General features: G+C 39.4%; 1 protein-coding gene across 1 annotated transcript in view; it reads left to right on the top strand.

Moving 5' to 3' along the window:
* The window catches only part of LOC308616373 (zinc finger protein 300-like), a gene marked incomplete at its 5' end in the record, with an annotated part of 101,601 nt that overhangs the window by 39,947 nt on the left and 41,149 nt on the right, over positions 1–20,505 (top strand). The window contains 2 exons of the mRNA XM_081232625.1: positions 2,817–4,328; positions 8,704–8,858. The remainder of the gene's footprint in view (positions 1–2,816; positions 4,329–8,703; positions 8,859–20,505) is intronic.

The raw sequence follows: 20,505 nt of genomic DNA, 5'->3' as shown, positions 1-20,505 counted from the left end.
AATCATAGTCCAGAGAGGAATGCAGTCAGATCGCTTCAATTTCACTCAGTTTCTTTCCTGTGCTTATCAATCTACCTTGCATGATCCATGTTTGGTATTTGTGATCCTCATGAGCAGCTGAAGAAAAAAAAAAACAGAAAAGTTTGCAATCCACTCTACTACACTGCAAGCTCCTTGAGAAGAGGGTTACTGTTTCACTTATTCTTCACAGAGGCCTTAGTATAGGCCCTTTCACAGAAGGAAGGGCTTTCTGGCCACCCACTTAGACTCCTATGTGGTAGGTTGAGTCCAGTATTTATGATGGGGGAGAAGCTGCATCCTCTCTCCCCTGGGTTGCTCTGGCCTTTCCCTCCTTTTTTTCTTTTTAACTCTTAGTGGTTCCCTGGTAGGCTAACCAGCATATGGATAATATGAGGGTTTTTCTGTACTGCCCCACCTTATGGTGTTGGAATGGCTTTAATTGGAACTTATCCTTTCCCTTTCTTTCCATTTGGGTTTCATTCTTGGGTTGGGAAACTCTCTGGCTTCTGTTCCGTTCACTTGTGTTGCCTTAACCCTGCAAGTTTGGGATGAGATGTCCCACTACTGAATCTTTAGCTGTTTCTGCAACAGGCTTCTGTAATCACCACACTCATGCTGCCCTCTGGGGAGAGATCAGCAGTTCCTGCTGACATACTAGAAAGCCAGGCTTGTGGCCCTTGCTGCAGCCATTTTAAACATTCTTGAGTATATTTCACAGTGCCTGCCATGGACATGCTGGCTCCACTTCCTCCTGGGTCCATGAAGGCTGCTCTGGCCAGAGCTGAGATTAACTGTCCTGAGTCTGCAGACTCAGTTGCTCTCATGTCTATAGCACCTGTAGTGGTGCATGGTGCCTGTTGTCATTGCTAATGCCACTCCTGTTGTTGTCAGGCACCAAAAAAGTCTCTGGATTGCAAGAAAGAGTGTGCTTCTCTGCAGTAAAAGATAAACTCAGTAGGCCTGGGTTGTCTAAAACCTGCACATTTCAAAGAAAGGTTTGACCACTTGCCAGGCTCCCAGGAGGTAACCTCTAAGTTTTCGGAATATCCTGCCTGATAAAAGCATCTTTTTTACATGGGGCTTTGGGACACTTAGTATCAGTTTGACCTCTGAGAGGCTAGAGACTAAGTAACGAAGGTCAGCCATGTATGCACACCTTGTCTACATGACTGACCCTGAATAAAAACTCTGGACACCAAGGCTCAAGTGAACTTCATGGGTTGGCAGTACTTTGTGCATGTTATCTCTCATTGTTGATAGAAGACTTAAATGTTGTCTGTATCAGTCCACTGGGGGAGGACAAATGGAAGCTCGCATCTGATGGCTCTTCTAGACTCTTCCCTGTGTACCTTTTTCCTGGCTAATTTTAATCTGTATCTTTTTTTCTTTTTTCTTTTTTTTTAAACTGAGGTATAGTTGATTTACAGTATTATATTAGTTTCAGGTGTACAACATAGTGATTCAAAGTTTTTATAGATTATATTCCATTTAAAGTTATTATAAAATATTGGATATATTTCCTGTGCTGTACAATATATCCTTGTAGCTTATTTATTTTGTACACAGTTTGTACCTCTTAATCTCCTACCTCCCTGCATTGGTAACTTTTTTTTTAAACAAAATTCACATTTTATTTAGGTTGAAATAAACTACAGAAAATTGATTTTCTTCACCAAAAATAACAGCAATATTTTCTGTATTATTCCTGGATAAACCACAAAACACTTATTTTTGTAGGTTTTCTAGGTTTTGCTTGTAAATCAAGGTGAGGCAGTAGATACAGTCATGGAAAAAGACAGAAGAAAACAGACAAATCAGTTGTCATTATCCATGGCCTCTGATCCTGTCTTGACCATGAAACAGAAGTGTTCAACATATTTCTGTCAAAAAGCTTATGAAGATCTGTAGGCCCAATAAAGGAATGTAAACAGCAACAATCAGATGTGGAACAACAATGGCAGTCTCTTCCATTCAAACTTTAACTATAACTTGTTCCTTCAACTTCATTTGATAAAGAGAAAATCTACAATGAAATCCTTGTTTAGCAAGCTCACACGTTTCTCTTACAGTCTGATAATTTTAATGGTCCCTTACAGATTTTTAACAGCATACTTAAAACTCCTACTATTCAAAGGTCAGTCGTGAGCTTCACTGTAATGTTTTATAAAATGTATTCCTTCCTCCCATACCTCCTCAAAATTTATTTCTTCAAAGAACTGATAACTCAGTACCTGACAATTGGATCCACAGTGACAAATGTTATATCTAAAATGACTTAACTAATACAGTTTCAAAGTGCCATTAGCAGAGATCACACAGAGTGTAACATGGTACTTTCAGTGCTATCTTCTGGAAGAACAGTTAGGTCTCCAAAGCATGGGACTTCAAACGGGCCATTTAAACAGGAAGATTATCAATGACTAATGTACTCAATACGAGGCCTACAGGTCAAGATATTCAGTGATTAAGTGGCCTACGTCCACCTTACAACTTTTCTGAAAGATATTTTCAAATTTCTTACAGATTTTTCAAATATCAAATATAAGAGAAAGCCTATTTTTAAAAGCCTCTTAGGTATTTTCAATGGTTTCTGAATTACCTGTAGGAAGCTCTGACTTAACTTGTATAGAGTCTGATATATGTATCCACCATTAAATCCAAATTGTGTTTTATATCAAAATTTATGTTAAGCAAAGCCAAGTTACTTGACCTTTGGTCTGTCAAAGTGTTCCTCAGGTATGCTTTGAGACGCTTTTGCCCATTTTCATAGCGTTCATTCTCAACCTTCATCACAGGAAGAATACATAGGACCTTCAGCAATGCATGAACATTAGGAAGAAACTTGATGTCTGGCAGATGAAGGGCTTCATAAATAGTGGATGGAAGCGCTATATCTTTCCCTCTGTGTTTCCACTTGATTCTCCAACAATGCAGCTCAGCAGAGAGTGTCAGGATTAGGTAAATCACTTTCGTATATGTCAGCATGATGCTCCTCTGATGTACTGAATTTAAGCTGTCCCATGACATAACGTACCAGAGATAAGCATTTAAGAGCTTTGAGGTGTTGTTCTGAGAATATATCTTTCAGTTCCTGAATAATGTGTTGCACTGTTGGAACACTTAGAGTTTCTTTATAGTAACTCTTAGAGGTTAGCTGAGATTCTAGGTTACTGTGCTGAGCTCTGTGAAATTTCCCTGGGAGTTTCATCTGAATATCAAGTTTGGTTGCCAAATTTGTGGCTTCCTCAAACCAAAATTCATGATAAACTTCGATATTTTCCATCACTTCATTTAGTGAATGCAGCACTGCAGTCAAACTGCTGGCTGAAAAGAAGACATCAGAAGTTTGCCCCTGAAGATTTTTCCCAAAGGCTCTTGTAAAAGATAGAACATTTTTAAGAACAACATTGGTAACGATGAAATCAAAATCTGTTACTGCACTACAGAGTACAAATGCTCGGCCAGCTATGCAGTTATTCCATCTAACATTTGTGTCACTATTTATACCATCTAAACATAAAACAAGTGCTTTTAGTCCACTAAGATTTCAAAAGCATCATGCCTGCCTGTCCACTGAGAATCGCAAATTTACTTCAGTTCTTTGCCCCTTTCTTCATTGTTCTGAAATAGGACAGAAATTACATTGTCAAGCTCTAAAAGCAGTTGTGGTGATCGATGGGAAAAAGAACAAACTTCCTCAATTGTTCCTAATGTGACAGATACTCCCATAACAGGCACTGATTTTGCCAACCACATATTTAAGGCACAGGAAGAGCAGAGTGTGTAAATAGCTTGGGGATATTTCTCTAAAAGTCTAGAAGCAACAACTTACACTTTGGAAGAAAATCCACTGGACACAGTGTAAGCCTGGCCACGACAGTGCTCCATGTTGAATCCCCACTTCTCAGTTATCGTAGTGTGAAATTTCACAGCCAAAATTTCTGCATCAGCTTCATAAGGTAGGAAGCCCACAAATTCCTCTCTCAGGTTGTGAGCTTCGTCAACAAACCTCACCAACACAGGCAGGTGCTCTTCCCCTGCTATGTCCACCACATCGTCAGTGACGATGGAAAAGAAGTGAGAGTCTCTCACTTCCCTGAGGGTTTCTTCCCAAATGCAGCTCTCACAGATCTCTAGCATCTGTTTCTGTTGTGTTTTCGAACAGAACAATGTGTTAACTGCTGTTGTCTCAAAGCGCCTTCTCAGAACCTCTTCACCAGAATTGATCCGGCACTCCAGCAGTGCTTGAAAGTTATCAGGAGTAAAGAGACCTTCTGGGATTTCATCAGTTTCATGTCCATCCAGAGGTATGTTCTGTTTTCCCGTAAGAATCAAAATTTCAAATAAAGATTTTAAGTATTCTTTGTTTTCCTTCTCTTCAAGGGTTAAAGGTAAAATGTCTTCACCCTGCTCTTCACCCACTCCTTCTGCACTGGGGTTCTGAGCATTGCTGCTGTTTATTTCCTTATGTTTTGGTTCCTGTTCAGAAGTTTCATCCGTTTTTTTCTGTTTCAGTGTCCTGATTTCATCTTCACTCAATTCTTTTATTCGTTTTCTGTGTCTACTGTGTGGATTATTCAAATGGCTGGTAACATCAAATATTGTTGGCATTGCATTATCTCGAAGAACTGTCCTATAAGGACTCTCCCAATGACTTCATGTATCTGCTTCAATTAATTTTGAGAAATACAATAACCCAATCATTCTTTAGTTTTCTGATGCCTCTGCAAAATGTATAGTTCTACAGATCATAGAAGTCTCAAAGTGTTTGGCACACAATCAGTAGTGTTTATTTAGTCGATCAGGTGTTTTATCTTCTAAGTCGGCTCTCCTGCAATTCTCCACCCACTTCTGGCATCTGGCTGTATCCCACGGGAACTTGGAGAAGGCCAGGTCCGACTGCGTGCTCTTCCGCGTGCAGTTGGGGGCAGCGCAGAAGTTCCGCATCGTCGTCTGCCAGCCGGCCGGGCCAGCCTTCCCAGCCCTCCCAGCCCTCCCCTCCCCGCCTCCTCAGGGCAGCCCGCCCGCCCGTCGGGGCCGGGGAGGGGAGCCAGGCCTACCGGCCGGCTCGTTACGACCAGCGCACCGGTAGGGGAGGGGCAGGCGGGCGAGAAGCCGCGAGGGGCAGGAGGGGCGCCGCGGTCCGAGGCCGGGCTGAGGATGCGGCCACACAGTGCTGTGAGCGGCTGGGAGTATTTACCAGCGCCGCCGCCGCAGGTGCACCTCCCGCCCGCCCGGGACGCTGCCGCCTCCTTCCCACCCGCACTGGTAACTATTACTTTGTTTTCCATATCTGTGAGTCTGTTTCTGTTTTGTTATATTCATTTGTTGTATTTTTTAGATTCCATATATAAATGGTAACATACAGTATTTGTCTTTCTCTGACTTATTTCACTAAGCATAATACCCACCAGGTCTGCCCATGTTGTGGGAAATGGCAAAACTTCATTCTTTTTTATGACCGAGTAATATTCCATTGTGTGTGTGTGTGTGTGTGTGTGTGTGTGTGTGTGTGTGTACGTACCACATCTTTATCCATTCATCTGTTGAGGGATAGGTCATCTGTTGTTGTGTGACTATGGTAAATAATGCTGCTATGAACACTGGTGTGCACGTATCTTTTCAAATTAGTGTCGTTTTCTTCAGATATATACCATGGAATGGAATTGCTGTGTCATATGGTAGCTCTATTTTTAGTTTTTTGAGGAACCTTCATACTGTTTTCCACAATGGCTGCACCAATGTACATTCCTACCAACAGTGCACAACAGTTTCCTTTTCTCCACATAGTCGCCAACATTTATTATTTGTGGTCTTTTTAACAATAGCCATTCTGACAGGTGTGAGGCGATGTTTTATTGTGGTTTTGATCTGCATTTCTCTGATGATAAGTGATGTTGGGCATCTTTTCATGTGCCTGTTGGCCATCTGAAAAGTCTTGTTTGGAAAAATGTCTATCAGCTCCTCTGCCCATTTTTTAATAGGATTGTTTGTTCTCTGTTGTTGAGTTGTATGAGTTCTCTATATATTTTGGATATTAACCTTTTATTAGATATATGATTTGCAAATATTTTCTCCCATTTGGTATGTTGTCTTTTCATTTTGTCGATGGCTTTCTTTGCTGTACAAAAGCTCTTAAGTTTAATTAGATCCCATTTGTTTATTTTTGCTTTTGTTTCCTTTGCCTTAGGATACAGATTTTAAAAATATTGGTACAACTTATGTCAAAGTGTGTTCTGCCTATGCTTCTTCCTGGAGTTTTATGGTTTCCAGTCTTACATTTAGGTCTTTAATCCATTTTGAGTTTGTTTTTGTATATGGTCTCAGAAAATGTTCTAATTTCATTCTTTTACATGTAACTGTCCAACTTTCCAGCCACCACTTATTGAACTTTTCCCACATTGTCTATTCTTGCCTCCTTTGTCATAGATTAATTGACCATAAGTGTGTGGATTTATTTCTGGCTTTCTATTCTGTTTCATTGATCTTTCTGTCTGATTTTGTGCCAGTACCATATTCTTTTGATTACTGTAGTGTTGTAGTATAGTCTGAAGTCAGGAAGCATGATTCCCCCAGCTCTATTCTTCTTTCTCAAGATTGTTTTGGTTACTCAGGGTCTTTTGTGGTCCCATACAAATTTTAAAATTATTTGCTCTAGTTCTGTGAAAAATGCCATTGGTATTTTGATAGGGATTGTGTTGAATCTGTAGATTGCCTTGGGTGAAAGTTTAGTATCTTTAAATAACAAACATTTATTATCTCACAGTTTCCATGGGACAGGAATTTAGGCATGACTTTCCTGAGTCCTCTGGCTCACAGTTTCTCACAGGACTTCAGTCAAGGTTTCAGGTGCTGAGGACTCGTGTGAAGATTTGATTAGGGAAGGATCTGCTCCCAAGTTCACTTAAGTGATTATTTCATTCAGTTACTCAAGAGCTGTTGGACTGTAGTCCTCAGTCCATGGATGAGTAACAAGCAGGTGATTTGAGACAGTGGACCAAGGAACTAGGAAGTATCCTCTGAGGGTTGAAAGGACTGAGCTGATGCTGAGGAAAAATTTATTCCAAACCTGGAAAAAGGCAAAATGCTTATTGCTTGATTCCTTCATATCATGCTAAAGCTTCAACAGAGAAATCAGTTAGGCTTTCATCTGACTCTGGAATATAACTAACAATTAACAATTGGCAAGGGTACAGACAGCTCTGTAAAGTTAGCGGTTAGTTTATTGAAAATTATAGGGTTTGATATTTTGCTGCATTGTGAAGAAGATAACCCTAAAGTTTATAGGCTTGTTCTCTTGAAGAATATTTATAGATTTTCATCTGACTGAGCAATTTTTGATTCTTTTCCCTTTGAATAGTACAGAATTATGTTCTTCAAATGCTCTTGCCACCAACCCCATTGTCTTCTAATTGGTTTTTTCATTAATAAGTTAAAATTTGGCACGTGATTATTACCTGTTTTTTTTAACAGTGAGTGCCAATTAGACTGTGGAAAACAGACTTGACCAAAAATACTGCTCTGAGTATTGCAAGCCATAGAAATGATAAAAACAGATGACATTCTGCCATCTGCAGAGGGAGAAGCATGGGGATATTTTGTCTCTATACAATCTTAGAGCAAAACTAAAACAGCTGAAGTGAGGCTTGTACCTACAAGTTCTGATTATGTTATCTTATATGATGAAATTCTAGTTGTTGCAGAAAAGGATCAGAGAAATAAGCAATACGTTTTTCCTAAGCAAGCCAATGTGTCATAGGGAATTTTATAAAAGGAAGCTGAAACTGGCTAGAGAATGTGACTGTCTTTGGAAACTGGTTTTGTTTTTCAAGGAGAGGGAGTAAGAGAACAGTGTTTACCTCATGATCTCAGTTACTGAGTCAGTGGATAAAAGTCCAGTAAGTTCATACACAGCAAACACAGCAGAGAGTACAGTAGCTGCTTCAAAGTATTTTCAGAGAAACACCGGAAGGCAGAGTGATTCAAAAAAAGAAATAAGTGACTGGAAGCATATGGACTAGCTAATTTAGGGAATCAGATGTAAAATATATAACTCTGCCACTCTGATAGATTTTGGTAAATGCTATTCATGCCAGGGAGCTTCCTAGCCTACAGAACAAAATAGATTGAACAGGAAGAACCAAGGTAGCATGAAGAATTTCAGGAGTATTTTAAGTAATCCTACTATCTAGAGATCAGGGAACCTAATTTCTATGACTTGTAGAGCTTTCTCCTTAATTCATGATGACTAATTAATAAACTGAGCTCAGGGAATAGGATAGTTTTAGATCTAGAGAAGGAGTCTGAGGCTTTCATGAGATGGTTTTGATCATTAGTTTTAGATAATGAAGGTAATTCTATTTTAAACTGGAGAATTTTCAAGAAAAAATATTTGCAGTAATATAATTATGTTGTACTCAAATGATAAAAATGTTTTGTGAAAATTACATGTTCCTTCTGCTCTCTTAATAGACCTGTTTGATATAAGAATCTTTCAAACAATAGTTAAAATTTAGGCACAGTTAGAAGTTAATTTACTCCAGTGGAAATTTGCTCAAATTTGTGTCTTATATATACTCACCTCTGTGACCACAGAATTCTAATTTGTCAATGTGTATAAACACAGGGTCTGGCAACATAATCAAAATATCTTATTTCTTATAATTTTATCTCTTCCTCAAGGCCCTTATGTCTTGCAAACTTCTCTCCATACATTGGCTGGTTCTGATGGTGCTGACCACAGCACGAGGCCTCTGGGAGCTGAGGGAATTCCCCCATTGTGCTGGGTTCTGGCTCGCCTGCACTCCTTGCCTTTCTCTGGTGCTGCCCTGGCTCAGGTAAGTGCAATATTGTGCAGTGTGGTCCTCTCCCACAGATGAATCATCAATGTTCCTAACAAGCCTGGCAGGTGACTTGTTGCTTCCTGTACTCAGACTCAACTACACAACTGAGGAAAATGGCTCAGGTTAAGTTCCAGGATCTAATGTCAATTAGAATTTAATTAATAATGAGTCAGTAAGGAAGATAGAGGTGAATACATCTAACATCCTAACCTCCACTGTCTTCTGAAGTGACTTTCATCCAATAATTTGTATTTGTATTATTATAGGAGAATTCATTCTTCTTTGAAAATTTTAAGACTTATGTAGAGTTCCCAATAATCCATGTGGCTATTTTTTCCTTGAATTTTATTTCTTTATTCTATATGGAATTATTTTACTTAGTACAAATACTTTTACTTCTAAATGTAAATATCTTCAGATTTTAGATTGCAAAAGTGAAATAGAACATTCTCTAGGATAGCTCACATACTAGGGTACAAAACAAGCCTCAACAGATTTAAAGAGTAGGAATTATTTCAAGCATCTTTTCTGACCACAATGGCATGAAACTAGAAATCAACCACAGGAGGAGAAACAAAGAAAAAGGCAATTACATGGAGACTAAGAAACATGCTACTAAAAAACCCAATGGGTTAATGATGAAATCAAAGAGGAAATAAAAAAACAAATACCTCGAGACAAACAACAATGAAAACAAAACACAACCATACAAAATCTATGCATGCAGCAAAAATAGTCCTAAGAGGGAAGTTTGTAGTGATACAGGTCTTACTCAAAAAACAAGAATAATCCTAAATAGGGACTTCCCTGGGGAACAGTGGTTAAGAATCTGCCTACCAATGCAGGGGACACAGGTTCGATCCCTGGTCTGGGAAGATCCCACATGCCACGGAGCAGCTAAGCCCGTGTGCCACAACTACTGATCCTGTATGCCACAACCACTGAAGCCCACGTGCCTAGAGCCTGTGTTCCACAACAAGAGAAGCCACTGCAATGAGAAGCATGCACACCACAATGAAGAATAGCCCCTGCTTGCCGCAACTAGAGAAAGGTCATGCACAGCAATGAAGACCCAACACAGCCAATAAATAAGATAAATTTATATTAAAAAAAAGCTTTCTTCTTAAAAAATAAATCCCAAATAAACAACCTCTCCTACCACCCAAAAGAATTAGAAAAAGAAGAACAAATAAAACCTAAAGCCAGCAGAAGGAAGGAAATAATAAAGAACAGAGAGGAAATAAATAGAGATCAAAAAAATGGAAAAACTCAATAAAATCAAGAGCTGTTTTTTTGAAAAGAGAAACAAAATCGACAAACCTTTGGCCAGGCTCACCAAGAAGAAAAGAGAGGACCCAAACAAACAAAATAAGATATGAAAGAGGAGAGGGACTTCCCTGGTGGCCCAGTGAATAAGACTCCATGCTCCCAATGCAGGGGGCCCGGGTTTGATCCCTGATCGGGGAACCAGTTCCCGCATGCATGCCACAACTAAGAAGTCCACATGCCACAACTAAAAGATCCCACGTGCTGCAACAAAGACCTGGCCAGCCAAAATAAATTTTTTTTTTTTAAAAAGGGACTTCCCTAGTGGCACAGTGGTTAAGAATCTGCCTGCCAATACTGGGGACATGGGTTTGAGCCCTGGTCTGGGTAGATCCCACGTGCCACGGAGCAACTAAGCCCATGTGCCACAATACTGAGCCTGTGTGCCACAACTGCTGAAGCCCACGTGCCTAGAGTCCATGCTCTGCAACAAGAGAAGCCACTGCAATGAGAAGCCAGAGCACCACAATGAAAAGTAGCCACCACTCACCACAACTAGAGAAAGCCCGTGCGCAGCAATGAAGACTCAACATAGCCAAAAATAAATAAATTTTTAAAAATAATTTTTATTTATTTAAAAAAGACATAAAAGAGGAGAAATATCGGGGCTTCCCTGGTGGCGCAGTGGTTGGGAGTCCTCCTGCCGATGCAGGGGACGCGGGTTCATGCCCCGGTCCGGGAGGATCCCGCATGTTGCGGAGTGGCTGGGCCCGTGGGCCATGGCCGCTGGGCCTGTGCGTCTGGGGCCTGTGCTCCACGGCAGGAGAGGCCACAGCGGTGAGAGGCCTGCGTACTGGAAAAAAAAAAAAAAAGGAGAAATAGCAACTAAAACCACAGAAATACAAAAAATCATAAGAAAATATTAAGAACAATTATATGCCAAAATGGATGACCTAGAAGAAATGGACAAGTTTCTAGAAACACACAGCCTGCCAAAACTGAATCAAAAAGAAACAGATAATTTGAACAGACTGATTACTAGAAGTGAAATAGAATCTGTAATTTAAAAAACTCCCTGAAAATAAAGTCCAGGATAGGATGACTTCACTGGGGAATTCTACCAAACACACAAAAATAACTTATACCGAAAAGACTCTTCCAAAAGCCTGAAGAGGAGGGAACACTCCCAAAGTCATTCTGTGAAGCCACCATCACCATGATACCAAAACCAGACAAAGACCCTACCAAAAAAGAAAATTACGGGCCAATAATCTTTGATAAATATAGGTGCAAAATTCCTCAACAGAATAGTACCAGACTGAATCCAACAACACATAAAAAGGATCATATATCGTGATCAAGTTGGATTCATCCCAGAGTCACAAGGATGGTTCAGCATCTGTAAATCAATCAGTGTGATACACCACATCAACAAAAGAAAAGATAGGGCTTCCTTGGTGGCGCAGTGGTGGAGAGTCCGCCTGCCGATGCAGGGTACGCGGGTTTGTGCCCCGGTCTGGGAGGATCCCACGTGCCGTGGAGCGGCTGGGCCCGTGAGCCATGGCCGCTGAGCCTGCGCGTCTGGAGCCTGTGCTCCGCAATGGGAGAGGCCACAACAGTGAGAGGCCCGCGTACCGCAAAAAAAAAAAAAGATAAAAACTACACGATCATCTCAGTAGATGCAGAAAAAGCATTTGATGAAATTCAACATATATTCATGATAAAAACTCTTGCCAAAGTGGATATAGAGGGAACATATCTCAACGTAATAAAAACCATTTATGACAAAACCACAGCCAACATAACATTCAATGGTGAAAAGCTGAAAGCCTTCCTGCTAAAATCTGGAACAAGCCAAGGATGCCAACTCTCACCAGTTCTATTCGACATAGTATTGGAAGTCCTAGCAACAGCAATCAGAGAAGAAAAATAAACAAAAGGTATCAAATGGGAAGGGAAAAGGTAAAATTATCATATGTGCAAATGACATGATACTCTATATAGAAAACCCTAAAGACTCCACACAAAAACTGTTAGGACTGATAAATGAATTCAGAAATGTAGCAGGATACAAGATTATTATACAGAAATCTTTTGGCATTTCTTTACACTAACAATGAAATATCAGAAAGAGAAAGTTAAAAACAATCCCATTTAAAACCACATCAAAAATATAAAATAAAATGCCTAGGAATAAACCTAACCAAGGACATTAAAGACTTATACACTGAGAACTATAAAACATTGATAAAGGAAACTTAAGATGATTCAAGGAAACAGAAGGACATCCCATGCTCTTGGATTGGAAGAATTAATATTGTTTAAAGGCCCATACTACCCAAAGCAATCTACAGATTTAATGCAATCCCTATCAAATTACCCATGACATTTTTCACAGAACTAAAGCAAGTAATCCTAAAATTTATGTGGAATCATAAAAGACCCAGAATTGCCAAAGCAATCCTGAAAATAAAACAAAAGAACAACAACAATGAAAAAAAAAAGAACAAAGCTGGAGGCATAAGCCTCCCAGACTTCAGACAATACTACAAAGCTACAGTAATCAAAACAGTATGATACTGGCACAGAAACATACACATAGATCAATGGAACAGAATAGAGAGCCTAGAAATAAACCCATACACCTACAGTCAATTAATCTTTGACAAAGGAGGCAAGAATTTACAAGTGGTGCTTGGAAAGCTGGACAGCTGCATGTAAATCAATGAAGTTAGAACACTCCTTCACACCATATACAAAAATATACTCAAAATGACTTAAAGACTTAAATGTAAGATGACTCCAGCCTCCTGATTGCAACAGTGCCCTAGGCCATAGGTAAGAGGGCAGCAGCAGCAGCAGCAGCAGGACCTGGGACCCTATCCCTTCAGCTGCAGAGACACCCATAACTCTGACCCTACGTTCCCTCACTTACAGTGGTGGCACCAGCAAACCGAACAACCCCAGAGGCACAATCAGTGATAAGGCTGGCATGGGGCGACACCTCTATCCGAGGCAGTGGAGGGTGAAAGTGCAGACTCTCAAATAGAATCAGAGGCAGCTCAGGTAAGAGAAACCAAAAAGGTGTGCTATAGCGCCACTTACTGGAAATGAAAAGAAAGGCCTCTAATTTCTAAACAACTGAATCATTAAAATCAAGTAGCAAGTTGGTTACTTCAACGCACTGGCAGAGGAACAACTCATCAAGCAATACAGTAACAACAGTAACAATAACACTATACCACAAAAAGGTAATGACACTTCTACAGAAACCAAACGTAAAGTCATGAAATATTATGATCTAATAGAGGATTCAAAATAGGTATCATAAAGAAACTCAACAAGCTACAAGAAAACTCAGAAAGGCAATTCAATAAGCTCAGGAATAAAGTTAATGAGCATAAGAAATACTTTACCAAAGAGATTGAAATTCTAAAAAGAACCAAATAGAAATTCTGGAGCTGAAGAACTCAATAAATGAGACAAAGAGTTCATTAGAAAGCATTGGAAATAGAGCAGACCATATGAAAGAGAATTAGAGAGCTTGAAGATAGAAATATAGAAATGATATAAGTGGAAGAGAAAAGAGAATCAAGATATTTTGTAAAGTGAGGAAAGTCTACAAGAGCTATCCACCTTTTTTAGGAATAGCAATGTTAGGGTAATAGGTATCCCAGAAGGAAAAGAGAGGAGAAGGGAGCACAGAGTTTATTTAAAGAAATAATAGCTGAGGTGGCCAATATGGGAGAGTAGGAAGACCCTGAGCTCACCCCCTATGTGCATACCAAAATTACAACTACTTATAGAACAACTGTTGATGAAAATGACCTGAAGACTAGTAGAAAAGATTTTCTGCAGCTAAAGATATAAAGAAGGAATCACAGTGAAATGGGTAGGAGGGGCAAAGATATGGTATAGTCAAAACCCACACCCCCTGGTTGGGGGACCCACAAATAGGGGGAGAATCACAATTGCTGAGGTTCTCCTCAAGGAGCAAAGGGTGTGAGCCCCACATCAGGTGTCTTGGTCCAGTGGTCTTGGACTGGGAAGGAGGGCCCCCAGAATATCTGGCTTTGAAAACCAGTGGGGCTTGTGTATGGGAGAACCAGAGGACTGTAGGAAACAGAGACTCCAATCTTATAGGGCTCACACAAAATCTTACATGCTCCAAGACTCAATGCAGGGGAAATAATTTGAAAGGACCTCAGGTCAGACCCACTTGCTGATCTTGGAGAGCCTCCCAGAGAGGTAGGAGGCAACTGGAACTCCCTCTGGGGACATAGACACTGGTGGAGGGCATTTTGGGGAGCTCATTCTACCACTGGTGCTGGCAAGTGCCATTTTGGAGTTCTTCCTCTAGCCTGTTAGTGCCAGGGGCTTACCTGCCCACCAGCCTGTTGGCAGCAGTCCCGTGATCCCCCAACCGAGCAGTCAGCCATCCTGGGACCCAACCCCACCCACCAGTGTGCCGGCACCAGGCACAGTACTCCCTGGTCCACACAGCCAAACATGCCAGGACCCAGCCCCACTCACCAGTGGGTTGGCAGCCTCTGCATGAGGCAGGACCTGACAGCCAACCAGGGTCGGGGCCAGCCCCACTTACCTGCTTACCCATAGGAGTCCACCCCACCGCAACAGAAGGGCCCACACAGTCCACCTAGGGTGCACCCCTAGAGCATGTAGCTCTGGTAACCAGAGGGGAGTGTGCTGCTGGGCCCCATAGGAGTCTCTGACATAAGGCCACTTCTCCAAGTTTGGAAAATGTAACCATCCTACCTAATACGTAGAAATAAAAACAGCAAATTAGGCAAAATAAGGTAACAGAGGAATATGTTCCAAATGAAGGAACAAGATAAAAACCCAGAAGAGGAACTAAGTGAAGTGGAGATAACCACTCTACCCAATAAAGAGTTTAAGGTAATCATAAAGATGTTCAGTTAACTCAGGAGAAGAATGGTTAAGCACTGTGAGAAGTTTCACAAAGAGTTAGAAAATAAAAAGAGGAATCAAGCAGAGCTGAAGAATACAATAACTGAAAAAATACACTAGAACGAATCAGTGGTAGAATAGATGATACAGAAGAATGGATCAATGAACTGGAAGGCAGAGTAGTTGCCACCCAAACTGAAGAGAAAAAAGAAAAAAGAATTTTAAAAAATTAGGATAGTTTAAGAAACCTCTGGGATAACCTCAAGTGTACTAACATTTGCATTATAGGGTCCCAAAAGGAGGAGAGAGAGAAAGGGGCAGAGAACTTATTTGAAGAGATAGATAATAGCTGAAAACTTCCCTAACCTGGAAAAGGAAACAGACGTCTAGGTCCAGAAAGCTCAGAGAGTCCCAAACAAGATGAACCCAAGAGATCCACACCAAGTCACATTGTAATTTAAATAGTAAAAATTAAAAGATAAAGAAAGATAGGAGTTAAAAAAAAAAAAGAAAAAAAAAAGAAAGATAGGAGTTAAAAGCAGCAATAGAAATGCAACTAGTATGTACCAGGGAACTCCCATAAGACCATCAGCTGACTTTTCAGCAGGAACTTTGCAGGCCAGAAGGGAGTGGTATGATATATTTAAAGTGATGAATGTAAAAACCTGAAACCAAGAATACTCTACCTGGCAAGACTTTCATTCAGATTTGAAGAGAGAGAGTTTTACAAACAAGCAAAAACTAAAAGAGTTCAGCACCACTAAACCAGCTTTACAAGAAATGTTAAAGGGACTTCTCTAAGTGGAAAAGAAGAGACTACAACTAGAAGTATGAAAATTATGAAAGGAAAAATCTCATTGGCAAAGGCAAACATACAGTAACAGTAGTAGATTAACCACTTATAAAGTTAGTAGGAAGGTTAAAAGACAAATGTAGCAAAATCATCTATATCCACACTAAGTAGTTAAAAGATAAAACAAAATGATGTTAAATATGATGTCAAAAACATTAAATGTTTGGGTAAGGGAGTAAAAATACAAGGTTGTAAAAATGCACTTGAACTTAAGAGATCATCAACTTAAAAGAAATGTATTTACATATATATTTACAGTTATGTTTATATATAAACCTCATGGTAATCATAAACTAAAAATCTGTAACAGATACACACACAAAAAAGAGAAAGGAATCCAAATATAATGATAGTCATCAAGTCACAAGGGAAGAGAGCAAAAGAAGAAAGGAACAAAAAAGAACTACAAAAACAACCCCAAAACAATTACAAAATGGCAATAAGTACATACCTATCAATAATCACTTTAGATGTAAATGGTCTAAATGCTCCACTCAAAAGACAGGGTGACTGACTGGATAGAAAACAAAACCCATATATATGCTGCCTACAAGAAACTCACTTTAGATCTAAAGATACACACAGAGTAAAAGTGAGAGAATGGAAAACTGTATTCCATGCAAATGGAAATGAAAACTGGGGTAGCAATACTTATATCAGGCAAAATAGACTTTAAAACAAAGACGGTGGGACTTCCCTGGTGGTGCAGTGGTTAAGAATCTGCCTGCCAATGCAGGGAACATGGGTTTGATCCTTGGTCTGGGAAGATTCCACATGCCATGGAGCAACTAAGCCCGTGCACCACAACTACTGAGCCTCTGCTCTAGAGCCTGTGCGCCACAACTACTGAAGCCCACACACTCTAGGGCCCACGTGCCGCAACTACTGAGCCCACATGCTGCAGCTACCAAAGCCTGCGTGCCTAGAGGAGATAGAAAAATACCTGGAGACAAAAGAGAATGGAAAGACAGTGGTCCAAAAACTATGGATGCAGCAAAAGCAGCTCTAAATTTATAGTGATTCAAGCCTACTTCAGGAAACAAAATCTCAAATAGAAAACTTAACCTTGCAGCTAAAGTAACTATAAAAAGAAGAACAAAAAAACCCCAAAGTTAGTAGAAGGAAAGAAATCTTAAAGATCAGAGCACAAATAAATGAAATGGAGTCTAAAAAAAATAGAAAAGATCAATAAAATTAGAGATCACTGTTTGAAAAGATAAACAAAATTGATGAACCTTTAGCCAGATTCATTAAGAAAAAAATAGAGAGGGCCCAAACAAATAAAATATGAAATAAAAATGAGAAGTTACAACCAACACCACAAATACAAAGGATCATAAGAGATCACTGTAACCAATTACATGCCAATAAAATGGACACCTAGAAGAAATGGATAAATTCCTAGAAACATACTATCTCCTAAGACTGAATCAGGAAGAAACAGAACATACGAACAGCCTGATTGCCAGTAATGAAATTGAATCAGTAATGAAAAAAATTCCCAACAAACAAAAGTCCAGGAGAAGATGGCTTCACAGGTGAATTCTACCAAACATTTAAAGAGGAGTGAATATCTCTCCTTCTCAAACTATTCCAAAAACCTGAAGAGAAAGGAATGCTTTTCAAACTCATTTTATGAGGCCAGCATCACTCTGATACCGAAAGCAGACAAAGACACTGCAAAAAAAGAAAATTACAGGCTACTGTTTCTGACGAACATAGATGCAAAAATCCTCAACAAAATTAGCAAACTGAATTCAACAATGCATTAAAAGGATCATACACCATGATTAGATGGGATTTATCCCAGGGATGCAATGATGATTCGCTATCCACAAATCAACCAATGTGATACATCGAATTAACAAATTAAAGAATAAAAATCATACGATCATCTCAATAGATGCAGAAAAACTTCTGACAACATTCAACATCCACTTACGATAAAAACTCTCCGCAAATTGGGTATAGAGGGAACACACCTCAGCATAATAAAGGCCATATATTACAAGCACACAACTAACTTTATATTCAATGGTAAAAAGTGGAAAGCATTTCCTCTAAGATCAGGAACAAGACAAGGATGCCCGCTCTCCCCACTTTTATTCAACATAGTATCAGAAGTCCTAGCCATAACATTCAGCCAAGAAAAAGAAATAAAAGGAATCCAAACTGGAAAGAAAAAAGTAAAACTGTCACTGTTTGCAGATGGCATGATAGCATATACATAAATAAAAATTTCTAAAGAAGCCACCAAAAAACTTTTAGAACTACTAAATGAATTCATTAAAGTTGTAGGATACAAAACTAGTATACAGACACCTGTTGGATTTCCTTACACTAACAACAAACCATCACAAAGAGAAATTAAGAAAATAATACCATTTAGAATAGCATCAAAAATTATAAAATACCTAGGAATAAATCTAACAAAGGAGGCAAAAGATGTATACACTGAAAACTATGACATTGTTGAAATAAATTGAAGAAGACACAAATAAATAGAAAGATATTCTGTGCTAACGGATTGGAAGAACTGACACTCTTAAAATGTCCATATTACCTAAAGCAATCTACAAATTCAATACAACCCATTTCAAAATCCCAAGGACCTTTTTTCACAGAAATAGAACAAAAAATTCTAAAATATATATAGAGCTGCAAAAGACGTCAAATAGCCAGAGCAATCCTGAGAAAGAAAAAGCTGGAGATAGCACACTCTCTGATTTCAAACTGTATTACAAAGCTATAGTAATAAAAACATACGGTATTGGCAGAAAAACAGATACATAGATCAGTAGAACAGAGTTGAGGGCCCATAAATAAACCCATGTACATATGGACAATTAATTTATGACAAAGGAGCAAAGAACATACAATGGAGATAGGATAGTCTCTTCAATTAATGGTGTTGGGAAAACAGATAGCCACATGAAAAAGAATGAAACTAGGCCACTATCTCACAGCATACAAAAAAAAAATCAACTCAAAATGGATTAAAGACTTAGAGGTAACACCTGAAACCATAGAACTCCTAGAAGAAAACATAGGCAGTATGCTCTTTGACATTGGTCTTAGCAACATCTTTCTAAATATGTTTTCTCAGGCAGGGGAAACAAAAGCAAAAATAAACAAGTGAGAACACATCAAACTAACAAAGGAGACCATCAACAAAACAAAAAGACAGCCTTTCAAATGGGAGAAGAGGGCTTCCCTGGTGGCGCGGTGGTTGAGAGTCCGCCTGCCGATGCAGGGGACGCGGGTTCGTGCCCTGGTCCAGGAAGATCCCACATGCCGCGGAGCGGCTGGGCCTGTGAGCCATGGCCGTTGAGCCTGCGCCTCCAGAGCCTGTGCTCCGCAACAGGAGAGGCCACAGCAGTGAGAGGCCCGCATACCGCAAAACAAAACAAAACAAAACAAACAAACAAAAAAACAAATGGGAGAAGATATTTGCAAATCATACACATCCAGTAAGAGGTTAATATCCAAAATATATAAAGAAGTCTTAAAACTCAACAGAAAATTCCATTTTCTATGTCTGCGTCTTTATTCCTGTCCTGCCACTAGGTTCTTCAGAACCAATTTTTTTTTTTTTTTTTAGATTCCATATATATGTGTTAGCATACGGTATTTGTTTTTCTCTTTCTGACGTACTTCACTCTGTATGACACAGGGAGGGGGAAGGGTAAGCTGGGACGAAGTGAGAAAGAGTGTCATGGACATATATACACTAGTAAATGTAAAATAGATAGCTAGTGGGAAGCAGCCACATAACACAGGGAGATCAGCTCAGTGCTTTGTGACCACCTAGAGGGGTGAGATAGGGAGGGTGGGAGGGAGACACAAGAGGGAGGGGATATGGAGATATATGTATACGTATAGCTGATTCACTTTGTTATACAGCAGAAACTAACACACCATTGTAAAACAATTATATTCCAATAAAGATGTTAAAAAATTAAAAAAATTAAAAAACAAACAACCCTATTAAAAAATGGGCAGAAGAACTGAAGAGACATTTTTCCAAAGACATACATATGGCCAACAGGCACATGAAAAGATGTTTAACATCACTAGTTATTAGAGAAATACAAATCGAACCACAGTGAGATATCACCTCAAGCCTGTTATAATAGCTGTTTTCAAAAAGGCAAGAAATAATAAGTGTTGGTGAGGATGTGGAGACAAGGGCACCCTCTTATACTGTTGCTTGGAATATAAACTGGTGCAGCCACTATGGAAAACAGTGTGGAGATTCCACAAAAAATTAAGAATAGAATTACCATATGATCTGGCTATCCTACTTCTGGGTATTTATACAAAGAATATAAAAACACTAATTTGAAAAGATATATGCACCCATTTGTTCATTGCAGCATTATTTACAATAGCTAAGATATGGAAACAACCTAAGTGCCCATCAACAGATGAATGGATAAAGATGTGGTGTATATATATACAATGTAATACTACTCAGCTATAAAAAAATAGAAAATCTTGTCATCTGCAACAGCATGGATGGACCTTGAGGGTATTATGCTAAGTGAAATAAGTCAGATGGAGAAAGACAGATACCATGATTTCACTCATATT

Source organism: Mesoplodon bidens, assembly GCF_964165515.1.
Source record: "Mesoplodon bidens genome assembly, chromosome: 4".
Classification (NCBI taxonomy): domain Eukaryota; kingdom Metazoa; phylum Chordata; class Mammalia; order Artiodactyla; family Ziphiidae; genus Mesoplodon; species Mesoplodon bidens.
The sequence above is the reverse complement of the archived record's forward strand: the minus strand, read 5'-3'. Positions and strand labels throughout refer to the sequence as shown.